The following is a 21,663-nucleotide window of genomic DNA, read 5'->3' as shown; positions in this document are numbered from 1 at the left end:
GAACTAACAATTAAATCCAACTCCAGTGGGCTAAACTGGATGAGTTATTTTGGTTCTATGCTATAGCCTTAGGGAATATAAGTCTCAGGCTGAGGGACTGTTGCTGAGGCTCAACAACAGGACACATGACATGGAGGAGCAGATGTGATGTACCCATGATTTTGTCTGCTATCAAGAATTCCCAGCATTTACCAAGTTGGGGATACAGATGAATGAATGAAGACGGCTAGGGCTCATCTGATATAGGCCATTACTAGCAAACTGTTATCCACTCCGCAGGCACTTTCATGATGCTGCCACAGCTTGGAGAGTATCAGGTGAGTGTAATTAATGGGGCATTGGTTGGATAAACATCAATGAACTCAAGTCTGCATCCACTTGGCTACCTGCTGCAACGATTGAGCCACAACCCTGTGTTAACAGGGAGACAAGAGCTAACTTAAGATGATTAAATTTTTTTTGTTTGTTCTAATTAGTTATAAATGACAGTAAAATGCATTTTGACACATCATACATAAATTGAGTATAACATTTCATTCTTCTGGTTGTACATGGTAGAGAGTTACACAGGTCATGTAATCATATATGCATATAGAGTCATAATGTCTGATTCATTCTACTATCTTTCCTACCCCCATATATCCCCTCCCCTCCCTTCACTCACCTCTGTCTAATTCAAAGTACCTCTATTCTTCCCTTGGAACTCCCATCCCACCCCTTATCGTGAGTTACCATCCACATATCAGAAAAAAACATTCAACCTTTCATTCTTTGGGGTTGACTTATTTTGCTTATTATGATATTCTCCAGCTCCATCCATTTCCTGGCAAATGCCTTAATTTCATTCTTTTCATTGTGTATATGTACCACATTTTCTTTATCCATTCGTCTGGTGAAGGGCATCTAGGTTGGTTCCATAGTTTAGCTATTGTGAATTGAGCTGCTAAAAACTTTGATGTGACTGCATCACTGTAGTATGCTGATTTTAAGTCCTTTGTGTATAAACTGAGGAGTGGGATAACTGGGTCAAATGGTGGTTTCATTCCACGTTTTCTGGGGAATCTCCTCCATACTGATTTCCATAGTTTGTTGCACCAATTTACAGTCTCACCAGTAATGTATGAGTGTTTGTGAGGATGTGGGGTCAAAGATATATTAAGATGATTTTAAAAATAGTAACAAAAAGGTAATAGAAGAGCAGTTATGTTTATAGTCCTTTCTGTAAAACTACCTCAATGATGGAATGATGAGAGTAAGTGATCTTTCAATATTTGATTACCACCAAAGAATTTTTTCTTCATATATAAAATATGGGTAATGATACTTCCTTTATTGGTCTGGGGAAGTGAAAGATTTCGTCAAGAATTCAAATAGCCTTTAAGTAGAATTGCATCTTAAAACCTACTGTTTAGAAGAAGCTGAACTTGAACATTTTTTTTTTGGTAGATAAAGAAAAATTTTGTTTATCTTCATGACTTATAAGATATAACCTAGATACTTTACATTAATATTTTTAATTAAAAATTATTCTTAGATATTTAAATAGTTAAAAACAATTCCTATGCAAACCAAAATAGTTACTTTTGACTTAATGTTTAGCTCATTCCCCCTTCCTCTACAACCAATAAGTAGAATTTTTTTACAGGTAGATATAAATAATACTTATTTTTTCATAACCTTATTTCTGTGCTATCCACCCATGGAAAATCATTACTGTGTGATTCTAGCAGCTTGGAACATTTTTATTGCATTCATTACAGTGAGAAGGTTCTGAACTCAGGATCATGAAGCCTGTCTTTTCATAGTTGTTATACACATAATATCAGAAAGCACCAGGCAAAGTTTCCTTTACTTAGACTCAATTGTCTTATTTCTAAAATGAAGTATGTGGTTTCTGTGTACTTTGCAGCACAATTATCTCATTTTTTTTTCTCTGAATTCACTTTACTTAGTGTGACTTTAGGACTAAATTGTTTATCCATTGCTTTGTGTCCAAAAAACTTCAGATTCTGAGAATAAAATCCATGTCTAATATATTCTTTCTACCCAACAGAATCTAGCAGGTGCTAGATACAGAGTAGGCAATCTATATTGATTGGTAAGAATATATTACTGGCTATGAAATCTTACCCAGCAATCAAGTTTCGGTAGTAGCAAAGGAGCAAAGAAATGTTGGGGCAAATAGAAACATAGGTGATGAGCAAAAGAAAAGTTGAGAAAAATAGACTTAGATATTATGAATGAGAGAAAAATGAAGTGAAGGATTAATTCAAATTCATAGATTAAACTCAACAAATGCATTTAATATGTTTTTAGCTAAGGAATCGTGTGTAATTTCATTCAACTAAAATTTAAATCAGTTGTCTGGTAGTAATGCATCAAATATGCAGCAAGATATGCAAAAAGGATAAAGGGAAGGAAATTATTATTTCATTTGTCAGTTATGTACCAGGGTCTGAAAAGATGCTTTATATAAATTCTTCAATTGAAAGAAAGAATGTGGTTCTGCTAAGCTATAGGCAGAGCAAAGGGGAAAACAATCCTAAAGATAATACTTACATTAAGAAAGATGGGGCCATTCTGAAATTCCAGTGTTATGTGTTTTCCTTTCTTGGCATTAGCAGTTATCATGGAGTATGAACGTATTTGTTGATGCTCAACAGAAGAAAGCCCGAGAGAGCTGGAAAGGATAGAGAGTGATTGATTCCAAGAAATGTTGTCTATGATCCAGCTGTAAAAATGGCAAAGCCTGTGTATAAACTGCAATTCATAAGTAAACAGAAAAATCACACTGTGTTCTTTCACTTTCTACTAAACTTACGAAAGAAAGTAGAACAAGTGAATTAGAAGATACATTTTGGGGAGAGGTGTTGGAATAATCCACAGAGAAAACAGACTAAAAGTGAAGTTAATAATCATGATTTGTAGGGGTGGGAATGTCAAAATAATAATCTTTTATTTTTATTCTAAGAAAAAATTGAATTCTAATGGCTCTCTGATGATATACCATATTTTAGGGAACATTTTTTTTTTTGTGTGTGTGTGTGCCAAGTTATTGATAAAGGACATTTTCCTATTGACTCTAGATAAGAATAGGGTAAAGGTGTTATTGTCTGCAGAAGTTCAAAGTCACCAAAAACACATTTCAGTAGAGAATGTAAAAGTAGGTTTAAGTCAAGGGTAAAAAGGTATGAAAGTGACATTTTAAAAGAGAATGGGGTGTCGTTAAAAGTTTATTTCATGATAGAGGAAAACTCTGCTGGATTTGATTCTTCCAGCGGATTCTTTCTCCTCCCATAAGCAATGTCATCACTGGGTTAGAATATGCAAGCAAATTGTTTACATGCATTTTTTTTAATGTACTATAAATCAGTAGAGTAGAAGGCACACATTAATAAATAATTTGAACTTTCATTTACTTTTGGAGAGTTGAGATTTGAGGCAGCTTTAAAAAAAAAAAAAGCATTGGCCAGTCCAAACTTGGTAGATTTCTCTTTTATTTCCTTGAGTAAGTTTTCTCAACTGCCAAATAGAAAAAAAAAATTCTAATTTATTAATGCTTGAATGAATAATTCACTCTCAGACACTGAATGTTCCAAAACAAACAAGCCAGTTTGTGTATTTAGTTATATGAACTTTTGAATGTACTGTCTCATAAATCGAATACTTTGTTGAACGTAAAAAACAGAGTTGACCCCTGAGGTTCTGCTATTAATTATCTCCCACTGCAGACATCATGTCTTCCCCTTTGTTGTTTCCTCCTCATGAAACTGTAAATATTTTCTATATTTTCCCCTCTTAGGACTGGTGTTCTCCTTAGTAGGCATTGACTGAACTTTAGTATGGTTTCAGAAGGTTTTCCAGGATATTCTTCTGTCTCAGTAAAGATGCTAGATGTGATTTATTTTCTAATATAAATACATGGTGTTTACTAGCATATTCAAATTCACTAATGAGAAGATTGAGCTTTAGGAAGGTTGATATATCATCAAGATCCTTTCATACCCATGTTTTGCACTCTTCCATGGACAATAACCCATGTTCTTTGCCTGGGATCACTCTTTTGCCCCATGTCATCCAGCAGGCCTGATGACATCCTCCTGACTTTGGCATTACAAATGCTTCACCTGATAACCTACTCTACACTGGGTCCTTGTTATACTTGAATCACTTTTGTGTAGCTCTATTTTTTTATTCCTATAACAAAGTACCTGAAGCAGGCTAACTTTATAAAGAAAAGAGGTTTATTTAGCTCACAGTTTGGGAGGCTGAAAGTTCAAATGGTATAGTGCCGGCTCTGGCAAGGGCCCCATGAAGGATTACATGATGGAAAAGGAAATCATATCTGAAAACAGGAAGCTAGAGAGTGACAGGGGTCTCATACTCTCTTCCAAGGGCACACCCTTATTTTTTAAAATTACATTAAATTTAAATTTTATTTTTTTTTCGGAAGCACACCCTTATTGATCAAAGGACCTCCCACCAAGCTCCATCTTTTTCAAGTTCCACACCATCCGTATACCACCAAAGTGGGGACCAAACTTCCAAAACATGAAACTTGGAGGAACACACGTAAACCATATCCAAGTTATAATCTCCTTCTACTTTTCCCTTAGTACAATTGGGGATTGTCAATATGTGTGATTGCTAATACCTGTGTCTCATACTCTCTCATAAGCTCCGTGAGGGAGGTGATTTTATCTTCTTCATGCTCCCTGTTGCATTGATCATGAAACTGATAGAATGGGTGCCCAGGGAACACTGGTGAAGGCGTGAGTTAAAGTAAGATCCAAAACCAAGTCTGTGTGACTCCAAAATCATGGGCCTATCCACTGCAGGAGTGGTTGCTGTGCCCCCATGACCGATTCCTAAACATGGATTTGCAAGTCTCAGTGGCTACCCATGAGCTATTTAATACTCCATATCCTACTGCCATATTACTACTAGAGTGGAATCTCATGGAGAGCAAGTCCTATAGTTGACCTTTACAGTAAGCAAAGATGTTGGTGGTTGGTCTTCAATAAGCACTAAATTAATAACATTAAAGGTTTTAGTGTGTTGCAGAACATCCTCCATTTCACTACAGCTGTATTCTCATCACAGTTGTCTGTTAGGCTTTGCTCTTTGGTTATAATGACTGACGATCCTAATCAGGAAAGCCTATGCCTGCTGCTAGTTCCAGTTTTTCTCCGTTATTCTCAGATGACTGAGGTGATCGAGTTTTCAAATGCTCGAAGAGGTGAACTGTGTTATGTCTGGGACAGGCTCCATGTTTTTATTATCTACCACACAACTCAAATAATACAGAAATTCAGCTTGAAAAATGAACACTTTCCACATTTAAAAGGGAGTTACATGTTTTTGGAGTTACATATATTCTTCATACCATTTATAAAATCCAGAACCCGCAGCTAGCCACAAAGTGGGACATTTAATACTCTTCTGCTTGTGGGTCTTTGTTATTTTTTTCTTACCCATTTCCCTCCCCATTCTAGACCATCCCCTTTTCCTTTGTGTGTGTCTGCGTGTTCTTTATAGTTTTGTGTTAATTTCAGACATGTCATTGATCACAGATATATATATATATATATATATAGAGAGAGAGAGAGAGAGAGAGAGAGAAAGAATGCTAAAATAATTCCTTTCTCAGGCCTTAAAGATAGATGATAGGTCAAGACACTTTGCTTCATAGCCAAACATACTAAGGCACAGAGTGACATGGCGGTAATTTGAATTGTGAGTGCCAAAAGTGCTTGTTCAGCACTAACAAGAAATAGAACAGGATCAGTATAATCACATATTCTTATTAGATTAAAAAGGGAGAGAGAGCAGTGCCAAGGTTATGACATGAACTGACAAGACCAAAGAGGGTAAAAAAAATAGTTTTTCTGATGCTTCATCCACTATTTGCAGGCATATGAAAGAATAAAAATAAGCCCCATGGCATGAGTTATGGATGAAGTATCTGCCTTTAGTTTGGAATTTCCTGGCATTTTTCAGCTTGTGACACAGACTTGATGTGATTAAACAAAGGCTTTTCTCCAAACTTAGTGTTCTTAAAAAAAAAAAAAAAAAACAACACTGAATCTAATACTCTCTAACTTGTTTTTAAATGAGAGCAGATGCCTCTATTCCATGAGCTGACTACCAGGATTCGAGAAATAAGTGAAGAATGGAGGCCTGTTTGGGTAGAGGCTAAGATAACAGCAGGCCATATGTGCCTTTTGGAACTTCATCTTGTCCCCCTGCTCCCTAGCAGCAGGACCCACATTCTTCCACAGGATGAAGCCAGGGTGGAGGATGGCTTCCTACAGACTGGATTTCTCCTGGACACTCTTGGGGCAGTCCGCTGAGAAAGCACAACCTCAGAGCCAAGCTCACCCAATGATGTGAGCCACAGTAACACTCCTCAGGAGAAGGAGTCTGTAAAATAAGTACCTACAGATGGGTGCACAAGATGGCCAATTTGAATGATCTTGAAGTTTCTTTCCAGATCTTACATTCTCTGATGCTCTAATGGGAGAGTAACCCTTCAGAGGAGGCATAGCAAATGGCACTAGAGGTGGCAGGGAGCTTGGAAATGGTACCGAGCTTTTTATGAGACTCTGTTTGCTATTGATAAAGAGCACAGTTTCCAAAAAAAAATATTTTTGATTGGAATTTATACTTATTTGTCTATCAGGCATGTTCCTTCGGACTTATTATTTATAAACAAATACCATCCACAATCTGGCATCTGTTTAAATAGTGTGTATGCGTGCCCATTATTCTGTGTGAATCTTCTAAAGCCTACCCCCATTCATGATATAAATTCTTGCTAGTTAATTCACAAGTTCTTGACTTCCAGGGCCGTAATGTCTGCAGTAATTCACATTAAGGTACAATAAAGCTTCATGTTAAGAAAAGTATGAGGAATTGAAAATCATTTTGCCTTAAGACAAGCTCATTTTGTAATGGCTTTCACCATTCCTTACTTTTCCTAAAACTTATAAACCTTGCATTCTATTTAAAAATTGTTTTTAGGTCTGGGGTTGTGGCTCAGTGGTAGAGCACTCGCCTAGCACGTGCGAGGCCCTGGGTTCTATCCTCAGCACCACATTAAAATAAATAAGATAAAAAAATGTTTTTAATGTAACCTCAAGAATTTCAGGGTGCTTTGAGAACTTAAGCATCAAAGATCATATGGTATATATGCTGTGTCAAAAGTTGCTACAGTTGATTTGAAGTTGTGCTTTAGTATTAGACCCATCAGGGGATGTGAAGAACCCTAAAAGGTGAAACCTGGAAGTCCAAGGAAAAAGCTCATTGTAACAACACTGTCAGAGACAATCTTTGACTTCATTAAATGTTGATGACATTAAGCCATGAGCCATGGGGAATTAATTGCAATTTTCACTAATAGTCTTTAAATAATGATGGGCCTGAACAGATACGCACTGAGACCCAAAAAGAAGTGAAGTGGGAAGGAAGAGACGTTTTACAGAAGAGCAGAATAACTTAGCAGTGGGTTATGAAAGGTGACAGGAGTCAGAATTAGTCACATTAAGCCCCTAAAGTGCTTTTCTTGGGGCCTATTAGAGTAATAGCCAAGAGTCTTACCTATAATGCAATCAGCAGTAGACATGTGTGTCCTTCTAATGCTCTGTTGGCTCCTTAAGGAAGGGAACATTGCTATTTATTTCTGTCTCCTGCATACCTGCTGTTCTGAATGTTAAAATGCTGATCGCTGAGATCTTCTGATCCCTCACTCTTGGCCCTTTCTTGACTGACTACTTGAAATTTTGGCCTGGGAGTGTGAAAGTCATCTCCCAGCTGACATTGAAGGACAGAACTCTTGCTTTCTACCTCCACCTCTACCAAGAGGTTCCCCCCCATTCCAATAGTTGGCTTAATTATGCACCAGGTTTTCAGTCCAAAACACATAAACTACTCTCGCTTATTTTCGCCATTTGCTCTGAATCAGCAACACCTTCAAAACTTATCCTGAAATAATTCCTCCTTCCTCCTCCTCCTCCTCTTCTTCTTCTTCTTCTTCTCCTCTTCCTCCTCCTTTTCCTCCTCCTTCTTCTTCTTTAAATATTTTTTTATTTGTATGTGGACACAATATCTTTATTCATTTACTTTTATGTGGTGCTGAGGATCGAACCCAGTGCCTCACACGTGCTAGGCAAGCGATCTACCACTGAGCCACAACCCCAGCCCCCATTCTTCTTCTTTACCTCAATGGTCACTTTAACACAAGTCAGCTTAACTACTTTAATGGCATATGCTGGCTTCCACACTTGTCCCTGTTCCAAACAGAACTATTCACCATATAGTAACCAGAGTGATCTTCTGAATAGTTAAAACTGAGTATAGCACATCTGCGTCACACCCTCCACTTGATTTCAACTGCACTTAGAATTAAATCCCAGACTATTCCCAAGGTTACAAGTCCCTATAGGCCCTGCTTGTCTGACTTCTTTGATCTCATTTTGTACCGCACTTCACTGCTCCCTGCTTTCTCCCTTCTCTCTGTTCTCTGTGCTCAAGGTTCCATAAGATGCTTGCCTTTCTTCAGCAGCAAATTCTCTGCTTCACGAACCTTGGGAGTTGACCTCTCCAAATCATTGTGGTGTCAGTCTAAATGTCTATTTCCAAGCAAGGTCTTATCAGACCACGCTCCCTAAATTATCACCCATCCGACACCCCTTTATCTCTAGTATATCTTTATTTGAAACATTTATCATTGTTAAATATTATAACTTGTTCATTTTGACTGTGCTCATTTATTGTCTGTTTTTTTTCCTGGTCACCCACTGCCCGATGAGTAAAAGACCAATGGAAGCAGGACACTTGTCTGTTGTCTTCCTCATTGTAATCCCAGGGCCTAGAGTAGTGCTGGTACATAGTCGGACTCCACAACTAATTAATGAATGAATCAGTGAATCCCTCTCATCCCTGGTTCTATTCCTGAACTCTGCCTTTAATGAGAAACCTATGATGACCCTGTTGATATGGAAACTGATGACCCTGGTGAGACGAGCCAAGAAAGGCTTAACATATGCCCTTATTTGTCTAATCCACCCTACTACTAGTCACCAGAGGATGTGGGAAGTGGCCAATGTGATTGTGCAGGGAAATCTGGGCACTATTTTCTCATTTGAATTTCCTAGATCATGGTCAAATAAGTAATGTTAGTAGTGATATGTTAGCAAATAAGAAAGCAAGTTTAAAGTCTAAATCCAGACTCCAATATGTGGTTTTACTAGTTTCACCCTTTACATTGATGCAGCCTGCAGTGGACACTTATTTCACTGTGCTTTGGGATACACCCGGACTCTCTGTGATCTTGAAGAGCTTGAAATACAACTGGAAAGGCATGGCATATGCACCAAGAAAACTCAATGAATTTTTAGGGAAAATATTTAAGGAACGTTATAAAGCAACAATGTGTTCAAAATGTCAAGTAAGGGACAAAGACATTGATGACTTCAAAAGCAAAAATAGATGGCTGTGAATAAAAGTAATTAGAGAAGTCTTCACCCACATTTTATCAAGATATGTACAACCAGAGAGATTATACTGAGGTTGGGACAAAATAGCTTTCTCAATAAATTGAAACTAAATATTCATCCTTTTTTTTGCAAAGTGCAGTGAGATCCAGAATTGATCCATGTTTAATTAACTATCAATTAGCATAACTAACATAGCCTTTAAAATTTAAAACAATGAACAACATGATACAATGTTCTTCCATCTTCAAATACTAAAATTTTATTAAGAAAAAATTACTCCTGGTTCTATGTGTAGATTTCTAGATAGAGATTATCTAGTTTCTCTCTTTTCTTCTGTCTATACACTGCCTTTCTTTTCTTTCCTAGCAACTCGGAGAGGAGTTTTTAAGTTATTTTGTCTTTCAAGGTTAGCAACTCTAATGAAAATCTTAAAAATTTTAAACCAATGGTTTAACTGAGATTTTGAGGTTATTTGGTGATTTCCATTGATTGTGTTCTTAGGGTCACCTTAGATGACCATAATGGTGAGTAGGGTCCTGATGTAATATGGTTTATTAGGTAAGATTTTAGGATGTACCCCAGGCCTTTCTCCACAGCTCTTTGGTAAGATGCCTGGCCCTCTTCTAAGATCTCCTTTCCCAACCACATGGACTCTTTCAAACCACTAGGGAATACTACTGGCTTTGTTAGCACCTTCACATGACAGTCTCAGGACACTCTGGCTCTCAACTCATAAAATTTCCAAAAGAAATATCTTTGGCTTGTGAAAATGCAAAGTAAATGCAGAAGAAAGTGAGTTGGTTAACATAAGCTTTCCAGTAAAAGAGACACTGAAAATCTGCTCTTAGATTGTTTAGACAAATCTGAGCTATTTCAGTTTTCATTTACTTCTGGTCTTTAGTAGAGAAATTTTTAGCAGTGATTAGTGGAATGAGTTTCTAGGGTTGTCCCTGCATATGACATTTGCTGGTTGAGTAGCTCTTATGGCTGAATCTTTTATCAGAAAGACTTCCCTAGGAAGCTTAGAATTTTGTTGCCTTTTTTCAGTCTAGTTAACAAGGGAGAATACTCCACTGAGAAATAGATAAATGTATATTCGACTTATATTGTAGCAATTTAAAAGTGTTCTGGAAGTGCCATGGGCATTTTTATGGATAGTGAACTCTTTCAATTTTCAATTTAAAATTTATATCATACCTGTAAAATTTTGAGGACCTTGAGAAAAAAAACTCACTTCCTTAAAATTTATGTCTGAAACTGATTAGCCTCATGAAACTCTCTCACATGTATGGAGAGAAATTCATAAAATCAAGGGGTTTACAACTGATCAAGACCATTTATATCCTAACTCATACTTATTTTACCTGGAATATTCATACTGGTTTAAACATTCCTTTTATGATCCTCCAGTTGTAAAGTCATAAGGGTACTGAGACAGGACAGGGGTGCATCCAGTGTCTATGCCACAATCTCTGACACATTGCTGCAGCTGATTCTCCCAGAGTAAGAGGAGCCATATAGAGGCTCCTGCTGAACATAGCACATTCCTTTCAACAAGCAGTATGTTAGAATTATAATTAAAATTCATCTTATCAAATTGCCACAACTCAGGACAATTTGCTAGTTTCCAATATTATTCATTCCTTATACTATAACCAATTATATTAATTTATGCATAATTTAATGAATTTATATTTATTCCACTTCCTTAAAATATTTTAAGCAAAATTTTAATCATATAGCAAGAAAACTATTTCATGGTCATGATTATTTCTTTTCTTTTTTATGGTCTTTCATATAGAAAGTGTGCCTTGTAAATAGAAAACAAACTGTACAACAAAGCATTTGCTTTAGAGAAAATTTCAAGAAAAAACATTGATAAACTATAAGAGAATTTTCTTTGTTTTAATATGAATTGTAACCATGCACACATTATATATGAGTGACAGTGGATGTGTATACATGTACATATAAGTGTTCCTTCTTTCTCTTTTCTATAGTGGTGAAAATAAGGCTGACTTCAACTCAGAACATAAAAATAAATGCTTATTAATTTAAAATTTTACTCACTACCTAAAATTGTCTTATAGTAATCTAAAATGCAGGGTTTTTTTTTTTGTATTTTCATATGGATTCTAGGCATATAAGTACTAGAAAGTGGAGGGAAAGGAAACTTTAATATAGAACAATGTGACCAACATTTCTGTATTTCAAGATGCTTTTTGTTCAGGGATTTCTACATAATGAGATTTATGTTTGACTAGAAGATAGGACATTGTTTCTGTTATGTTCATAATGCTAGAGGTTTAGTCTTCAAATTTTTCAAACTTTTAGGGACAACATGCCTTTAATTGTGAATGAGCATAAATTGACTTCTATCATACACATGTTTTCATTCCCATTGTTTCTAATATCTTTTACTAGAGACTACATAACATGAACCATCTGTAAGATACATATAATTCCTAGCTTTTAGGTAAGGAAACTGAACTCAGAAAGCAAAGTAAATTATCATGGTCACAATCTATTAAGAGAACCCTTTCTCAAAAAAAAAAAAAAAATCAAAAAGGGGATGCCCAATGGTTTAAGTCCCCCTGTGTTCAATCCCTGGTCCAAAAAAAAAAAAAAAAAGACAGAACTGAGATTTACATTCCTGACTCTAAAACTCATCTTCTTTCACTAGTGGATACTAAAGTACAACTACAGCCTTCTGCTTTCCTCTGTTATTCTCAGTGCTTTAAATGTTTAATCACTTTTAAACATTGCTGTGAATGAACTCCAGCTTTTCTAAGGTCTCCAGCTTAGAAGTGGGACTTGGATTTTTGTAGAGCCTGCTAATAAAAGGGCAGGTCCATCTCTGGAGGAAGTTCCTACCTGGGACAAAGAATATAATACTCCAAACGTTGTCAGTGAAAGGTGATTAAGATAAATATCAAGGTCAGACTTCAAGGGGAGCAACAAGAGAATGGATGCCCCAGTTAGCAAGCTGAGGCCCAAGGAACTTTGGGGACAACATTAGCATTAGTCATTGAATCTTCAATTATATATAGAGTCAGGAGGGTCCAGTTTAGATCTAAAAGAACTGAGACTTATTTGGATTTGTCTGATGAGGTTGAAGAATTGTGGGCCCAAGTTGATTTCCATATGGATTTATTGGCTTAAGGGGAGACTGGAAGTATTAGAATTAGTCTTTATGTGGTAGCATTTTCCTCTAATCTCCCTGTTGTCCAGATGCATGGATGGAGGTGTTTGAGTAAGACTGAAGATGTTGAAGGGTCTCTATTGAGAATATGAGGGAGATGGATGATGAGACTTGCAGTGAGTTAGTTTGACAACCTCACTTTTGTGAGGATTACAGTGTACTTTAGTACATCATGATTGGCAGTGTTCGACATACTGGGGCATGTTTCAAGAAGCACAGAAGGCACTGTGAATCACCAGAGTTTACAGAAGCAGTTGGCCTTGAGTATCATGTTGGTCAGAGATGTAAAAACATGAAAAGGAATGTCCCAGAGTTCACAAACCACTGGAGGGAAACATCTAAGACAGCCCCTCAGACTCCCAGGAATATCCAGGGAAGACTTTGCAGGACATTCATTGGTGTGCCTGTGGGGCAGTCAGATTTGAAGTATTACTTTAACTCATAGTCTACCAAAATACAGTGAGCTAAAGGAGCATCCAGGTCATAATTAATGGAAACTCTTCTCACCAGGCTGTATTCCAAGTGCCCACTCAACCCCATTTCAGCCTCATAGATTCAGGCCATGAAACACTACCTCATTTTCTATTTCTTAGAGATGAATAAGTAGGGGTCTGGGAAATTACCTGGAGGTTTTCTTCATAGTAAGTAACTTGATACATTTTTTGTGGGTGCTTCTTTAGTGTAAGGCTTATACTAGGAAATTTCTCTGTAACCAGAGAGGATGCACAGGAGTTCTATAAGAAAGCATGGTACAAGGGATGGGACATAGTTATAGAATCATACAGACTTTTAGTTAAATATCAGTGTGTGTTATTTGGGACTAAATAAATAAATAATAAATAAAATCTAATGTCCTTGGGCTCCAGTACTACTAACTGTGAAATAATAGTTTATGAATGCAAAATTAAGATATAGAATCTGATCAGGGATTCCTGTGGTATTTCCACATCAAACCACAGAGTTAAATTAACTCATAAAAATTAGACTCTTATTGATTATGGGGAAGTCAATTTAAAGGAATATGATGGAAACAGTATATTTAAACTGAAGATTCCGTCAGGCATTTCAGATAAATGAGTATACAATCCCTCATGGTGGGGTGGTGAGGTTCAAATAAAGTAGAGAATGAGAAAGGACTTTGTAAAATGTGAAGCCCCAAATAATTATTACATCTTATTCCTTTGTATAAATCTAGATCTTTGCTTTATATTTTAACTTACATCATTATCATATAGACTCAAGACCCCAGTTTTGTCTTTCATGTTTGTGGAAGAATTTAGCTTTCTGCAGCTTCCAAGTAATCCCCTTTCCTGCTTTGGTAATTTCTGGTGATTCTCAATGGAGGCTTAAAAACCCTACCCAGTTATGTGGGAGTGCTTTCCATAAGACTCTATCCTGTCCATTTCTTGAATTATACAAAGTGTGCTTTAAAGAAATGTCTGTTTTGTGATCTTTCTCTTCTTCTAAATTGTGAGTCATATTTACATTGTTTGAAATATATCCCTTCAGTTTTACGCACAAGGGACTTGACCTAAAGCAAATCAACAATTCCCAACCATTTCATCTACAATGCCACACCTGCCCTCTGTCTGTGTTTGGGTCCTGTTCCCCCTTGCCTTGCATATCTTTCTGTTGCTGTTCTTTGTGAAGTCTACAGATTGTGTCCTCATGCAGCAATTAGGCTAACGGTTGGGTAATGCTGGCCTAGAAAAGCAAGGTGTGTATCAGGAACTCATCTGAAATTAAAGTATGAGGAGCAAAGAAAGGAATAAATCTCACCAGCCAATCTTCACCACTATTTCTCCTGGGTTATTCTGATAACCCAGGCTTCTGTCCAGTTCCCTATGGGAAAAATAAACAACTTAAGGTGCAATAAAAGTTTGAGTTAAAATAGTATACAAATTCTGACCATATATATATATATATATCCATCCATTCTGTGGGACTCCTTTTACTCCTACACAGTTAACCCTCTGAAAGCAAACTTGATTGTTGAAAAAAAAAAAAAAAAACACTGGCTAGAAGATTAAGGAGTGAATTAAGAATTCAAGTAAACCTGGAGCTCCTGGATTGTCTCTATATTGCAGAGGAAAGACTCGTTTTTTTTTCTGATTGACATTGGTGGCAAAGCAAGATCACAGGCCCTAGTTCTGCTTTCCAAAGTACTGCTTAGCTCTCACGTCTTCTATCCTGTGCTCCCTTTGGAGGAGAATTTCCACCTCTTATTTTGTGTTTTTAAGAAACCAGACCATTCATCTTGCCTGATGTCTGTCTTGCACCTTATGTAACTAGGGGTTATTATTGTTCCAGAATACATTAATGAAGAAAGCAGTGCTAAGGCTGCAGTTTTTACTTTTGATTGCTTTTTTAAAAATTATTTTAAATTCCACCTTTGCAGCTTTGTGCAGAAGAGCCTATTTTCTAATCATTTGTTTGAGACCTTAAATATTTCATAGATGTAACTTCAGTCATCCCATTAGAAATTCCATTGACTGCTTGAGAAGCTTGTCTAACCTATGTTCTGTTGACCTGTTGTCAATATACCATAAAAGTTGCAATGGAATAGAGCATGAGCATGTGTGTGTAAACTCAAGTCAGGTGCCTCCCTTTCAGGTTCGTGGGGGGTATAGGCAATCCCCAGTCACATTCTTAACATACATTCCTCTAAACTGAGCTAAAAAAGTGGTGTATATTTGTATATTAAAAGTACCTGACATATCTTCGGACATGTGGGTTAGACAATGCCAAATGATTGTAAGGTAAAAATGAAAAGCCTGCTTATTTCGGTGATACTTCATGTTAAGAAAAGAATCAGCCCCCCACCCTCTCTTTGGCAAGGCCAAATGCTGACTCCAACATTTACTAAAGTCCATTTGGAGAAATATCAGTTCTGCTGAATGAAAACTGGAATTGGAGTTTCATGGTCAAATACGTTTGGGAAGTGCTGTTGTACAAAGCCAATCACACTTTGGCACTGCTGGAATTCTCAAGAATTTAATAAGGGCTTTGTGAATTCTTCAGTGAGGGATATAGCTGGTACACACTCTCCTTTTTTATGGGGTCATTTTTTTCGGGTAAGTGAAACCACTTTGAAAAATATAGGCCAGCTCACTGGAGAGCCACTGATTAAAAGTGACTCATGCAGGCAGATTACAGGATCAAGACAACTAGCTCAGGAACAACATTTTCCCACTGAAATCACTGGCCAAATAAACAGCAACAAGATTATTCCTGGCTAAGTCTAGAAGACAGTTAGGTCTAAGTTAAATGGCTTCCAAAAACTTATCTAGAATAAATAAATGCCTCTGAAATATGAAATCCTGGCTATGTGTTTATAACAACGCCCTACAAAAATCAAGCTGTTGGCCTAAAACTTACACAACTGGCTTGAAGAACTTCGTCTCTTAAACGATTTAGGGACCATTGAGAATGTTTCCAGATAGCAACATCTGAAGAGAGGAATTAGCATAATTTAAATGGAGGTTTTAGGAATTTTCTGTATCTATAGAAGTTAGTCCTCAGCTCTAAAGCCCCTAACATTTGCAGATCTCCATATTGGTGCCTCTAAACTGGGGGCTGAGGTTGGAATTTTTATGTTCCCATTGGTGCCTGGCCAGAAAAACTTCCATAGGTGCTATCTTCCAGGTTGGGCTTAAGAATCACCTCCTGGGAAATTTCCATCATAGATTCAGGAACCAAAAGGGCATAACTTGAGGTTCTCATGAGGTAGATGAAGTGGATATTCACTTAAAAAGTCCACTAGTGAAGAAATTTTAATGCAAAATAAATGGTAACTAAGAAATCTTCAGAAAATCAGGCAAAAGGGCTCTTTAGAATACTAGAGGAGGGAGTATTCCACAGATACCTTCTTCCTGAATCTCTGAGAATGAAGAAATACAGTCCAAGCTTGAAGAAAGTGGGATAATTAAGCCTGAGGCATCCTACAGGCTGTCAGCCTTCTCTCTGGGGCCTTCGCCAGGAGCCTCAGAGAAAGACGTATTCTCCCATCAGACAGATTTAACCAGGTAGGTACCCAACCAGTTCACTGGAGGAGAAGCCAGGAGAATCACCTGTCTTTGGCTTCTTTAGACTTTTAGTTCTCTATTTTTTTCTTTGAATGTCATAAAATACAATTTAAAAAAAAGATGGAATGTAGCAGAGCATGATCCAGATAGGTAATTTATTCCTATAATTTGAGACTTCCTTAAAAGAGGACTTTTGCTTTATTATGTGAAAAATTAAGGTGATACAAAATTTAGACTTTACCAGCAGTTCTCAATTAGCTCAAATTGTCACCATTTGCAAAAATCATATCAGAATAATGTCATTCTTAAAATTACTTTTTCCAGAAGTTAATGTAAAAAAAAATTACAAATACATTTTAATTTTGAATCACAAGGAAGAATATTTTGGCTATTATATTTTCTTTATTTTATATTGTTTTCAACACTGGATAAAGGAAAAACAAAAGGAAGATCTTTAAATTTTTGGTATTGAAGATAATTGTCATAAATGTTGTGGCTAATGATTAAGATTTTGTTTAATATATTTGAAAGAGATAACAATTTAATACATTTGCTTATATTTTTCACTGTTCTTTAAAAATGTAAGGATTTGAAAGGAGGTTGACATCTGCAAATATTTTGTATTTCTATACATTCCATAATTTGCCAAGTGAATATATTTCATCCAATGATGATTCTAGAAAAGAAATAAGGAATACTCAAATTGGTAGATAATTTGATGAAAAGAAGCACAACATCAAGAGCATGGACACATTTTTATAATTGTTTCTATTTGATGCAGTAAGCCCTAAACTAAGTTTTGGTAAGCACTGGAGGTAGAGAAAGATGAAGTGTAGGGTTGAAACTTCAAGGACTTTATGGCCAAGTTGGAAACAACATGAGCCCAGGGACAGTAAAATTGTTAACAAAGAGAGTAAATATAAAAAGTCAGATGAATAGTAAGGGCATAATTTGTTAGCAGAATTCTACTGTGAAGTAGTGTCAGGAGTTGGCCTGACATTAAATGATGGGTAAGTTTGCATTGGTTGGAGAAAATGTCTCCAGGTCATTGCATGTGAGTGAGAGTGAGAATGGTAAGAAGAGACTGCAGCTACAGGATGATACCTGGAATTCTCAGGCTAGTGCATAATTCAGTTTGGAGCCAAGATTTTTTCTGGGTCATGAAATGAAGAGTTACAGAAATCAAAAGGAAAAATGAGACTGGATTGTGGAGGCTTTGCATGCCAGACCAAATCTGAACTCTGTGACGCAAGATATGAGACACAGGGGCATGAGGGCCTCCCCTGCTTTTAGGAAGAGTGGGTGTCATGCAAGAGAGAGAGAGGCAGGGGCACCCAGTGGACACTCGTGTGAGCTCAGAAGCTCCCGGATCCCTGAGTGAGGAAGGGATAAGGAGTTGAAAATGAGAGAGAGGAATCTCTGATGACTTCGTCCTGTCTGTGTGTGTGTGTGTGTGTGTGTGTGCGCGCACGCGCGCGCGCCGGCCTTTCAGTGTCTAAGAAATTACAATCTCAGTGCATTTTAGTCACGAATTATCATTTCTCTGAATCTTAGGGCTAGAAGTGAGATCAAGTGACTTTTGATCAGGTCCTATTTTTGGTGAGGTTTGTTTATCCCTACTTGATAGACATAGTAACGAGGGTGACTGAGCTGAAGTCCCCTCTGCAGCAGCACAGTAAGTGACAGACAGGAACAAGAGCCAGGTCTCTGGGCTCTTGAAGTTGGCCTGCGACAGCACCTTTCCCAGCAGAGGAGTCATTATAGATGCAGGCAAAGGTTTGTGTTGATTCTTAAAATGTGTGAATACCAGTATCTGGGATTTTATTACAATGATTTAAAACATAAAATTAAAATCTTGGTATGCTCAGCTGCATATTTCTCTGCCAGTGCAATGTGTTTGCATACCAAAAGGATTTGAGAACAGTTTTATATTTCAAACATTTCTTTTAGCAATTTCATTAAAAACTTAGCTTAGTCCTAATCATTTCTATGTGAATTCTTTCTTTAAAAGATCAAGGGGAAAAAATCTAACTCAAGAAATGAATATGTGAAATAACTTGAATTTCTCCAAGTGTTCTTTGCAATGCTTTTATAGTATTACAAGTTCAATATCCTGTTTTAGCAACACTAATTTAACTAGTCACATTTTAGTTTTATGGGGGAGCAATGAATGCAAAAGGCACATAAAAGCCACAGTCAAATGGTTGACATCTGACCTTTAATCATTTCTTGGACTTGCTTTAGTAACACACCACCTCTTCTGCACACAAACTACACATGTTCATGCATGCATGCACACACACACACACACACAAATCTGCACATGTGCACATGGTGCATATCAACCCACTTTCTCATGTACCAAACATCATGGTGCTGCTTAAGAAAAGAAATTGCTGACCTCCTTGACCATCATGGACATTTGTTTTTCCCGATCCCTTCCTGTTTTTTAACCATTTTTTTTATTTTCTGATGTTTGGTTCTACAATTTCTCACTTCCTTTATAATTACAATTAAGACTGAAGCCTCGAGAAAAGGGTTAAATGTGATTTATTAAACTATTACAAGATGATTAATAAAGTAAAAATTTGTTTTGAATATTAAAATAATTATCACAAATAATATAGTTTTTAAATTTTATTTATTCTTTTGGTACTGGGGATTGAGCCCAGAAGTGCTTAACCACTGAGCCACATCCCCAGACCTTTTTATATTTTATTTAGAGATAGGGTCTCACTGAGTTGCTTTGGTCCTTGCTAAATTGCTGAGGCTGGCTTTGAACACGTGATCCTCTTGCCTAGCCTCCTGAGCTGCTTGGATTACAGGAATGCACCACCACTCCAAGCACAATATAGTTCTTAATTTTTACTAATACACAAAAAATCATCTTACTTGAACACACATGCACACACATGGTATGAAAGTAGAAGGCCCTGAGGGATGGCATGTTTACCAATCATTTGACAGAAATGAGGATTGGAGGAACTGGCATGTCGACATACCTGGCTACTGAGGACAGAACCAAAATATGAATTAAACATTCTGGGGCCCAGCACTGCTCACTTGCATATGTCCCCAAATATGAAATTACTGTCAAACATGAATGCCGTGTCTTACATGAAGTTTGACCTAGAATGTCACAGAGTTCATGGCAAACTTGGATATAGACCCATCCTGAAAGCAACTTTCTTGATTGCTGACCCTATTTAAATCTCTGGCAATGATGTGTGCCCATAACTCCTCCTCTGCTTTGTTTTGTCTTCATGGAATGGGAGAGGGTAGGGAAAGTCTGGAAACCTGACCCTGCTCAGTCAATAAAAAGGCTTTTGTCTGTGAAACTGACCACAAATGATTCATTAAGGGCTGATTGAAAGATTTTTGTCAGGAACTCCTCCCCATCCTTTAGAGAAATAAACAGTTTGAAACAAAACTGAAGTATAAGGTGGAATCAATTCCTACTTGGAAAAAGTGCTGTCTGCTACATGTAAAGGTATTTATTTACTCATGACAAAACATTTGTTATAGTTTTACTTCCGTAAGGATCCCCTTAATTAAATCCACCATTTGTTTTGTCAAAAGGAAAGCAGAAAAAGTTCTTTACAAAATGTCTTTAGCACATCCTGAATTATTTAACAGCTAAATTAGTTTTTAAAAATCTTAATTTTGTGTTTCTGGCAGATGAATAAGTATGCCTTATCTTAATTTCAGGCAGAGTTGTGTTTTCATTTATTGTATAATAAGATTCAAAAGAAATTATTAATTCAAGTTAGAATTTTTTATCATTTATTATTTAATGCTAACAGCACTAAAGTTTTTATTAAAAAATGCTTAATATACGTGCATTGTATTTCATTTCCATAGCATTCTTCCCTAAGAAGAATTCGTAATATATGACCTTTTAATAACTGATTTCAATTCAAATTTTAAAAAGTAGTGGCATTGAACTGTATTCAACATTTTTTAATCTAACATTTAAACTTAAGGAAAATGCCACACTCAAAAATTCTGACAATAAAGATTCATCCTAATCAGCCTTTGTTTCTGCCCTTTGCAAGAGTTGCAAAAATCCAAGGATATTGTGTCTGCGAGTTCTCTGAAATATAGTTAATAGCACCCATCTGTGAAGTCAAAAGACTCTTTTTTTTTTTTTTTTACATTTTTACATTTTATTTTTGAAGAAAGGTATGAGGTTCTGTGCCTTTCCAGCTTGAGTTGTGAGATGAAAGCATTCATCATCACTAAGAGGTGGGACTTCTAGAGATTATTTCATTCAGAGGGAAACAAAATATAAATTACATTTGGTCATGATGGTAGTAGTGGTGTGATATTTTAAAAAGAAATTATCAACTTTAATTTGGCTGAAAGACCTTCTTATATACTCCCCAAGATATTTCAGCATTAACCTTCACCTTGCTTTCAATTGGCTATATTCCTTTAAGACACTACTGTTCTATTTGAGTTCTCTTGATAAAAGCAAGACTTCAGCCTTCTAAAAGCAGCATGGGCAAGGGATTCAGATTGAGGGTTGATTAACAGACACTGTAGTTCTGCTCTAACAAGTCAAGCATTTCCTGGAAACCCGCCCACAGATTGTGGGACTATTTTTAGTAGTTTACCTCCCAGTAAATGTAGCTATTAGATAGCCAGATATTCCTGCCCCTTTCAGATGCAGTAAAATAGAACATAAAAGGGTGTAATTGAATGATTACAGCAAAGGGCTGTAATCAGGAGCCATAGGGTCCCTCTCCTTCTTCTGAGTGCTCTGGGATACAGCACCAGGTGGGGGCCCTTTCCCTTCCTACTGCCTGGTGAAACCTGCAAGCAGAGAAAGGGCCCAGTGCCCCTCCCCAGCAGATACAGCGCAGTCTCAAAAAGGGGCAGAGGGGACACTATTGGGATTGTTTTCTGTTCACACGTGTAGGGTAGAAAGGAAGAATAA

The sequence above is a fragment of the Marmota monax genome, unplaced genomic scaffold, assembly GCF_021218885.2.
Source record: "Marmota monax isolate L192 unplaced genomic scaffold, Marmota_monax_Labrador192_F-V1.1 WCK01_AAM20220418_F8-fsc00276, whole genome shotgun sequence".
Taxonomy (NCBI): domain Eukaryota; kingdom Metazoa; phylum Chordata; class Mammalia; order Rodentia; family Sciuridae; genus Marmota; species Marmota monax.
The sequence above is the reverse complement of the archived record's forward strand: the minus strand, read 5'-3'. Positions refer to the sequence as shown.